At 36.3% G+C, this 9592-nt stretch overlaps 1 long non-coding RNA gene across 2 annotated transcripts; it reads right to left on the bottom strand.

Annotated features, from left to right (window-relative positions):
- Positions 1–828: 828 nt before the first annotated feature.
- Positions 829–3463, bottom strand: LOC110890088. Of its 2 annotated transcripts, none has more exons than XR_004871499.1 (3): positions 3322–3463; positions 2356–2448; positions 829–1231 (listed from the first exon to the last, which is right to left on the bottom strand). It is a non-coding gene; the product is annotated as an uncharacterized LOC110890088 (long non-coding RNA). The 2 variants fall into 2 exon arrangements; XR_002564199.2 differs by having other exon boundaries at positions 829–1053.
- Positions 3464–9592: the final 6129 nt, after the last annotated feature.

Genomic DNA, 9592 nt, shown 5'->3' with positions numbered 1-9592 from the left:
CGTATGGTTTTCTTCGTCATGGCAACCGAAATGATGTCCTTGGTTAATCCAATCGGAGTCATGGGGAATTCTAATGTATATCGCACCGGAAATTGTTCGCCGGTATTCGATGGTGGTGATGGAAGTGGTGGTGTTTGTTGTGATGTGGTGGTTTGTGGTTTTGAAAATGGTAGATTTACAAAAAGATGGATTGAATATGGTGAGTTTTGACTAAAATGACCCTCATAATACTTTTTTTTTCAATTTTGCTACATGTCACAACCTCATTGCTTTACAGCCTTCTCACCTTAACTATACTTCCTATTTGATACTCATAATATAATTGTATGTTTTTAAACTCTAAAATAAATAAAAATATAATAAACTGCATACATATAGTTATTACCATATAATATTTTACACAACCCAAATACATAATTGTTATGATGATATAAATTTCAGTTGTTAATTTCATATTCGTAACATACAAATATAAATAACATCATTAGTGTGTATATATATCAAAATAAAAATTTATTTTTATATATAGTGGAGCTATTAACAATGAAGCATTCCTAAACAAGAATTAATGAAAAATAAAATTTAAATGAAAAATTATTGGAAATATATTTTGGGTATATAGTTACGTGTAATCAGTTTGGATATCACTTAATCTTATACCCGCAAAATATTTTTTTTTTTCAATCCCTGAAACACCCAAGGTTTCACCTTCCTAAATGTGATATTATCATACTATAATTTAACAAAAATTGGGCATGACCCGTTCGTATTATGAACAATTCCCTGTAAGACTAACTTGTAAAAACTTAAAAATACAACACAGCGGAAAATATGAACCCAAAATTTCGTTCTTTAATAGACATAGTACTTACAGGAAAGTTCGAATACCAATGTCATACACTCATTAAAAAGTATTTACTACGTTCCATTATATTAATACTTTGGACCTACATTTGTTAAACTATGTGACCGATCCTTCCCGTACAATCCTTGCTCTTGACTCGATCCTCGTCCGCTCATCTTTGTTAGTAGAAGAAGAAATCCGTATGGTACCTGTGAATATCACATACAACTTAATCATTAGTCATTAACAACCTCATACAACAATATTCTCACACAATTAACTTTCGTATAATGTTCGACAATATAGCTTCGATTCATTCGACTATTCTCTCTAAGTCTCTTGTTCCGAGTTCGGCTTCGACTTCATAAGAATCCGACATTCTCATTCCTGCATTACATCCCAAACTCAAGGGCATTGTTAGTAACGTTAATTCTCAAATGCATCCAAATCATGCATTCGCACATACTTGAACACATACATACTTACAATCATACACATCTACATACCTAATATACATTCAATCATACCTACAATCATGTATTCATACCTACGTGTTCCGTACGCATTCTTGTATACCATTTACATGTAATGCATGTCCAACTTCATTACATACATCTATCATACTCTTATATAAATTACATGAGGCTTAGACTTGGGTTTACAACTTATAATCGTCAAGGGAACACTCGAAATCATGTTTGGGAGGCCCACCGTAGTCCACGGATAATATACTGAAGCCTACGATGCATAAATCACATAAATAATATTTTTGACAGAACCTTCACCCGGCCGTGTCAACTCACCACCCGGCCGTGTTAGCTCTGCACTTTTCCCAGCCATTAATTCTTACCGAAACGGACATAACTCTCTCATTTTTTATCCGTTTTACCCGATTCTTTTTCCTACGTGATCGTAATTTAACCCTCTATCATATGGACTTCATATCCCACTTTCGGTTAAAGGAAATTCTTAACTTACGCGCTTTCGACTTAATAGTCATTTTCTAATTATTCGACCCGTTCATGTTTTCATCAAACCACTCATTTGTTTTATCCCAAAACATACATGAACATTATAATCATAATACTTTTACTTTATCCGGAGTTTCGTACTTGGGGTTTACACACCCAATACCCGGTATTCGTTAAACTCATTCATTTCATTTAAGTTTACGAATCAAACTTCGTTACTAAAACCTCCACTTACATAATGGTTTATCTATTAAACCAAACCCACCTCTGATTATGTTGACCATTAAACCGCATCTCCGATTCCCGGATCACGTACTTACAAGCAATTCTACCCATTAACCAGTTATAGTACGGTAGCCATATCTTATGCAACATTTCAACATAATCATAAGACCTTAATTTGACCCATTGGTCTACTTAATGAAATCCACTAATTTCATACATCCTAATCCACATTTGACTTTAGACATCATGTTTAATTAATTAATTAAAACGCTACATTACTTAAACATACTAAGAAGTGATTACGGAATCACTTACCTCGTGCATCCAAGTTTGTGCATAGCTTCCTCATTTCCTCTTGATCCGTTAGCCTTCCATACTTGAGTCCATGCCAATTTGGGGTTTCCTATCCTTTCAAGTCATTATACCCATATCAGAGTTAGTATGCGTGTTCATTCATATCACATCCATTTCCAACCCTTAGCTACATAGACTTTTAATAGTCAAATTTTATCACGCATAAGACATGAACTGACAACCACATTGTTCAACATTTACTTAATCAATTTTATTATCATACATACGTACACGACATAATTCCAACATTAGTACTTACCAATAAGCTATTCGTTTCACATTCATACACATTCACTTTTAACTACCATAAATCAAGTGCATCAAATACATGGTGAGCATCACACCATTTAAGCACAAGGTACAAGTACCTAATGCATAAGTTTTACCAAACCATACATTCGATCTGAATTCTCATATGGACTCCACCTTAAGCACACTTAACATATTATTTTGCTAACGACTACACCATGAACACTTTTTATACATATTTACCCACAACTTTCATACAATTTCACAAATTTATTCTCTTAGGCATTTCATCGAACACTTGGCGGGTTTCGCATTTGTAAAACATTATGTACAAGCTTTTAAAGCGTGATTCCTACTAATTCTTCACATAACTTATTAACAATAAATCAAGTTCATAACAATATTTCATCCTAACTATGAACATATGGTTGTAACATCAATTATTCATAACAAGTTCATCAACAACAACCAAATTAACATGTAGAATCTCAAAAATTCTAGCCATTCCTTGACATGCAAGTGGGTTTTGCCTAATCCATGCTCATATTCAAAATTTAACATCTCTTGATGTTTTGACAACCATAGCAGCCATTATTCATACCAATTTTTTGCATTACATACCCGAATTATACTAGACCCACAAAATCAAACATCACAAAATTGCAAATTTCGACTTACTTGATGTTGGGTATGCTTAGATGATCATCATTCTTAGTTCATGCATTCAACTAGGCTTCAATTCCCCTTTCAATTTGATAGATTTTGGTGTTCTAGGGTTTGACCCCTTTTCTTTCTCTTCTTCTGATCGAACACACGCCCAGGTGTGTGGTTTAAGGGTTATTTTTTTTTTATATATTTTAACTTTTCCTTTTGCCATATCAACCCCTCATGTTTGCCATTGTTTATAATTTACCCAATTCCTATTCTTATTTGTTTAAACCAAGCATTTAACTTGGTTTGATAACCTAGTTATTACATCTCCTTCTTTTAAACGTGATAACATATTAACAACTAGATAATTCGAGTTTTAGGGTGTTACAAGTCTACCCCCCTTAAAGGAGGTTTCGTCCCCGAAACCTGCTTCATCAAAATCGGCTTACCATTAGTATAGTCATAACTTTAAAAGCATCATTTCTAGAAATCCCTTTTCTCATTCTTTCCATAATTCAATCTACCTAAATTGTATATATCGTTCCTTTAATATCAAAAATATCGTCCATCCGACCCGTTCATAACGGGTCAAAGTTTCGACCATTATCACAATCCATCATGCTCGTCTTAATTGACCCGTCTATAACGGGCCAATACATACCCCTTTTATTATGCTTTCTTCGTCACATTGACCCGTTCATAACCGGTCAGCTACACCTACTTTACAATTCCTTTTTTTTTATTAATTTCTTCTTAAACTTTCAACTCATTACATGATTGTTCTTAAACTAGTGTGTGCTGACTAGTAAAGACCTAAAGAGTCTAATACCATAATTTACATTACAACAATTTGAATTTCATATGATCTTGCTAATACATTTCACTGTTAGCATTAGTTTCTCTTATTCCTGGAATTCTATTTCTACCTCCTTACTCATTCACACTGCTTACTACATAAGCCAGAACTGAAACTTAATCTTAATCAACCTCTAAAAGCCAAGCCTTCCTTTTCATAACACATTCTGTGCACCATAATTTTTGTTCGGAAAATACTTTTCAACCATAGCTATAATTTTACATTCAGATATTAATAATTCGCTAAACTTACTACTTTGGCGCAGTGCTTCGGCATGTAAGATCGAACCGGTCCTCTTCATTACCACTTGTACCATCTTCCGGATTGACCTCATTCATCCGTGTAATGAGCTTTCGCTCATGAGCATTCTTTCATTGACCTTGCTAGATTTATCACATCCTGATTCCTGCCATTCTCATCATAAGATTAGGGTTTTACGTAGTTCATTCAGACGTGATGTTCTTTACACCACTTTATTTGCATATTAATTCTTTCTTGATTCCTTTTAGAACATTAGTGCAATCAACCCGTTCATAACAGGTCAATACATGACCACTTTATAACATATCTCTTTCGTTGTTTGACCCGTTCATGACGGGTTAATACATAACCATTCCTTCGTAGATCTTTAGCTCATTTGTCAACTTTTGCAGTTTGACTTTTCCAAGTCAAACAGGTACTTCTTACTTATTATAGACGTATCATAGTACACGTTCAGAGTTCCTTTTCCATTCTTGCATACTTGCATAGACTTATTTCATCATTTTAATATTAACTGCAAGATTTTACCCATTCTAGCCCCTACTTAAATCATTTGTTTAAGTCGTAGTCGTCATTCATCCCGACCCCCAAGAGTCAATTTATAATAGGTCTAACACATAACTTATTTCAAAGCTTATTTCTTTCGACTAAGGTTTCTTGCTACTACATTAGCTCTCATCGGACTTACCTACTTAGCAAATCATATACTTCATGCTATTTTTACATTTACTTACTTAATAGCTATCTACTTACTTGTTTAACTTTTCGGAAATCCATTTACAATTACATTATGTCCTATATTTACCAATTACCCAACTTGTCACATCCCTCTCTTATTTCGAGCTATAAGCTCCTATTAAAAGCCTAACCTTTATATACCTGACGCGAGTCCAATCCATTGACTCGTTATTCATACCTCGCTTTGACTATCTCCTTCCAGTTTGTGACATTACATGTCCGTACATTACGTTCACCTATCATTATATAACCTAACCATTTCAATCATTAAATACAGGGTTCAAATGGCAATTACCATTTGATCCGCATAACTCATTTGTCCTTTAAATCATTCTTGCATACAACGCGTTTGCATAAGTACGTATATATATACACATAAGTTTAAAAGCATAGCTTGAATCATACCCGTTTCATAAAATATTTACTTGCTTAATTCGTCCTTAATTACAAACTCAAACCTTTCATTCTTATCAATCATTCTTACTTATTTGATTCATACCTATTTACAATCTCAAACTTTTCATTCTAACATTCATTTCCTTCCATATTTCGAATCCATCTCGAGGATTCTAACCTATCATTTACACTTTTCATTACTTTCACGTTTTGAATCCGTCTCACGGTTTCAAACATATCATTCACATTTTTATTTCTTACATGTGTTGAATCCTTCTCACAGATACAGACGTATCATTTCTACATTTCACTTCCTTGAATCCGTTTTACGGATTCAAACATTCCATTCATACCTTTCATTCCTTGAATCCATCTTGCGGATTCTAATGTATCATTTATACTTTCATTCCTGAAAGTCTTACTGTAACACCCCGTGTTTTCCCAAAAGTCAAAGTCAAAGTCAAGAGTTGACTGTTATTGGAATTAAAGGTTAATAAAGATTAATTTCATTTTAGTTTCATTTTGATTTTCATATTATTTGGAGTAAGTGTTGTATAATCAAACTAATCGGCCGATAATCGAACTGTGAATCAACGACCGACTGTGAATAATAGGAAGTAACAACGCAATAAAGCTAATCAATCAATAACCAAGGTGAATCGAATCAAGCATCAAACTCAAGTGTGGGGATTTTAGTACTTCTATACGTGTGTGTGTGCCTTACGTGTTACTTGTGCATGTTTACTTTTATGTTAAAGTGTGTGGTGAATCAATCAAATCAATCAAGACTCAAAGGTGAATCAAACTCAATGAAAATCGAACCCGAAATGGTTGTAAGGATGCTCGTATGTTAGATATAGTAGTTGAGACTAAAAGTAATTTGATTAGGAATTCTATCATCCTCAAATCATCGTTCATCGAAGTCGAAATATCAAAAATCGTCGCGAAACACTCAAAACCAGGCAAGCCGATCGAACAGGGCAACCTGATCGAACAGGCTAGCCGATCGAACAGGCTGTTCGATCGGACAGCTGCTCGATCAGGGATGCTGTTCGATCAGCTGACCCTTTCCTCTTTTGGAAGCCTATAAATAGGGTTGTCCTTGTCAAACTTTCCACTTTTGGAAAAGCTCTGACCGACCAGCCTCTTCTTCTCACTAAATCTCAGATTTCTCTCAAACCGGTAAGTATTTCGCTCTAATCCTTGTACGTTTTTGTTCATTAATCGATTCTACATCTTTCTATCTTTCAAAACTTGGATTTCATCCATGAAATCACCAAGATCTAGGTGTTCTTGGGTGATGTCATCATGTGTTCTTCAAGAACACTAAGTTTTGACATCATTCCACCATGAATAGCTTAGATCTAACCGATTTCCACATAAATAACCTAAAATCTTCCAAAGATCTTAACATTTCACGGTGGAAAAGGATTGGAAGATGGGTTTTCATCTATCTTTCAACTCTTTTACACTCAAAAAGGTGAAAACGAGACTTGAACCGACTTACAAATCAATCTAAGCAAACACATGGTTCAAGATTCGGGTTTTACCGAGAGATATACCGATTTCGGGTAGAACGTTAAACTTAAGTTCCAAACCGCCTCTGGCCGAGCTTGGGTGATTCCTGCTCGAGTCAGTAGACTAAGTAGGGACTTCAGCTTTGTGGTTCAATTCGTAGTCAAAATATCTCTAAAACATCAACAAACAACGGGAATAACCAAGTGTTAAGTGATAGGTTAACCGAATCGAGAAGCTGGCCGAACGGCTAGGCTGTTCGATCGAACAGCCCAACCGAACGACTATGCCAGCCGATCGACTAGGCTAACCGATCGACTAGCACTTAGTCCCACAAACTCATAAGGTGTAGTATTGAGAGAGTTCTGTTCGATCGATCAAGCCACTCGATTGTAATCATTACTACTCGAATCATGAGATACTACACTTCAAAACACTTAACATTGGAATGTCACCCGATCGAGCATGCCAACCGATCGAGTGACATATTTGAAAACAATGCAATGCTAACCGATCGGTTGGGCTAACCGATCGAACAGCTGTTCGATCGGCCAATCTGAAAGGTAGTACAAACCATCATACACAAACACATCCTTCACATCAAAGGAAGAAACAATCCACTTGAAGGAACCAGCCGATCGAGCCAGCCGGCCGATCGAATGGATGTTCGAACGGACTTTCAAACCAATCGAACAGCCCACTCGATCGAACTGCTGTCCGATCGAATGGCCTACTCGATCCAAGTACATTGTTTACTTTTCCGCGTTACTCATCGTTGTGTTATCGAACTATTCAGGCTAACCTATTCTCAGTGCTCCTCTCAATCCACAACCAACCACTGTGAGTATACTCGATCCCTTTTTGCTTTCAGCACTTTTGGGTGTTACATACGTAATCTATCAAATTCACAAACAACACAAACTATTTGAACGCTAACCTACTTGCATGTATTACTTGTCTAAATGATTGCTGTTTATTATGTTTACACGTGGAGTGCTATCTACCTGCTTTAGCAACGTAGTACTATAGTTTGGACTCAGCACCCGTTCACACGGGGGTTGCTAAGGACAATTACTTGCATGGATTACGGTGGTAATCATGTATTGCGAACTGTCTCGGACAGTCAACTTGAAGTCATTGGTATCGATGGTCCCATGTTGATAATTTACATGCATCGTTTGCCCTTGTGTACGTGCTTGGTTATGCGTAAACTTTCGAACTTTATATGCTATATCAAACTTGTGTACTCACCTTTACATTATATGTTTTGACTTTTATTTTAACGTATGTGACAGGTGTTTAAGCTACTAGCGTGCTAGGGAAGCGAGGCAATAATAAACTTCTAGGAGCCTGTGACCTTAGGACAGTGTCCATATACCTGCTCCAGGGTCATAATTATCTGTAGATCTTGTACTGGCACCTGTAGTCAGTAAGATCTATAGTTAGCCGTCTAGAGGTCTTAAAACAATATTTACATTCGGTCTGTAATAATTAAGAATTTGAGTTGTCGGAACAGTTCCCATATTGTTTAGTTGATTTCTATGATAACTTGTTATTATTTGGGACACGGTATGGGACGTGTTATATAACTGAATTGTATGATAGTTGTTGTGGAAACTTCTGAACAATCTGTTTCGCTCAGTGCCGCGCCCCGATGATTCCGCCATCGGTTGGGGTGTGACAGATTGGTATCAGAGCCATAACTATAGGGAATTAGGTTAGACACGATCTAGTCCGGATCGCTGTCTTAGAGACCTAGACTATAGTTAGGAACCAAGAGACCAAGTTTATGTGCTTATTCTATGTTGTTTCCTTCTATTCTATCATTACATCCGAACTCCGAGCCAAATTTCGTAATTTGGACGGGATTAGGAGTGAAACCCTTGAATTCCTGCCTAAAATTACAAATTTTGCCAATTACTTTGTGCAAATTTCTATCAACAAACGGGGGAGAATTATACCAAATTAGGGCTGAAACCCGTAATTTGATGAAAACTTTCCTCTAAATTTTCTTAAAACAAGGAAGAAATTGCTGAGCTAGGGGTGAAACCCTAACCTTGACAGTTATTCCGACTTTATTTTATCTCGCCAAGGCAATTGACGGACTCCAACGACCTGAACCCACGAGTATGGCCTAGGATACGCATGCGTAATGCCCAAGAATCGAGGCAGAAACATGTCCCCTAGAGTCGAAAGTGACGACAAGTCAACTGTGAATAGTTAAATTGCCATGGTTAGTCAAAGTCTAGTAGCCGCAGACAATCCATTTTTCCGATTTTGAGTGTTGCTTCGTTGATTTTATGTGATTTACCTGTTTACGTGTTTTAAGATTTGTTGGTTACTCCATTTGTTGACAATCTGCGTGACCTTTGTTGCTATCCTATCTCGATTCAAACCCCTGTTGATGTGATCTAAACGAAACCAGTATACTATGCTACTCGATGTGTTGTATGTGACCGCTATATTCAAAACTTAGAGGCGGTTAGGAAACTAAGTGTGCTACTACGTACTGTTAGGAGGAGTTACGTGACA

Source organism: Helianthus annuus, chromosome 11, assembly GCF_002127325.2.
Source record: "Helianthus annuus cultivar XRQ/B chromosome 11, HanXRQr2.0-SUNRISE, whole genome shotgun sequence".
NCBI lineage: Eukaryota > Viridiplantae > Streptophyta > Magnoliopsida > Asterales > Asteraceae > Helianthus > Helianthus annuus.
Note: the sequence above shows the minus strand (reverse complement) of the source record. Positions and strands in the feature narration are given on the sequence as shown.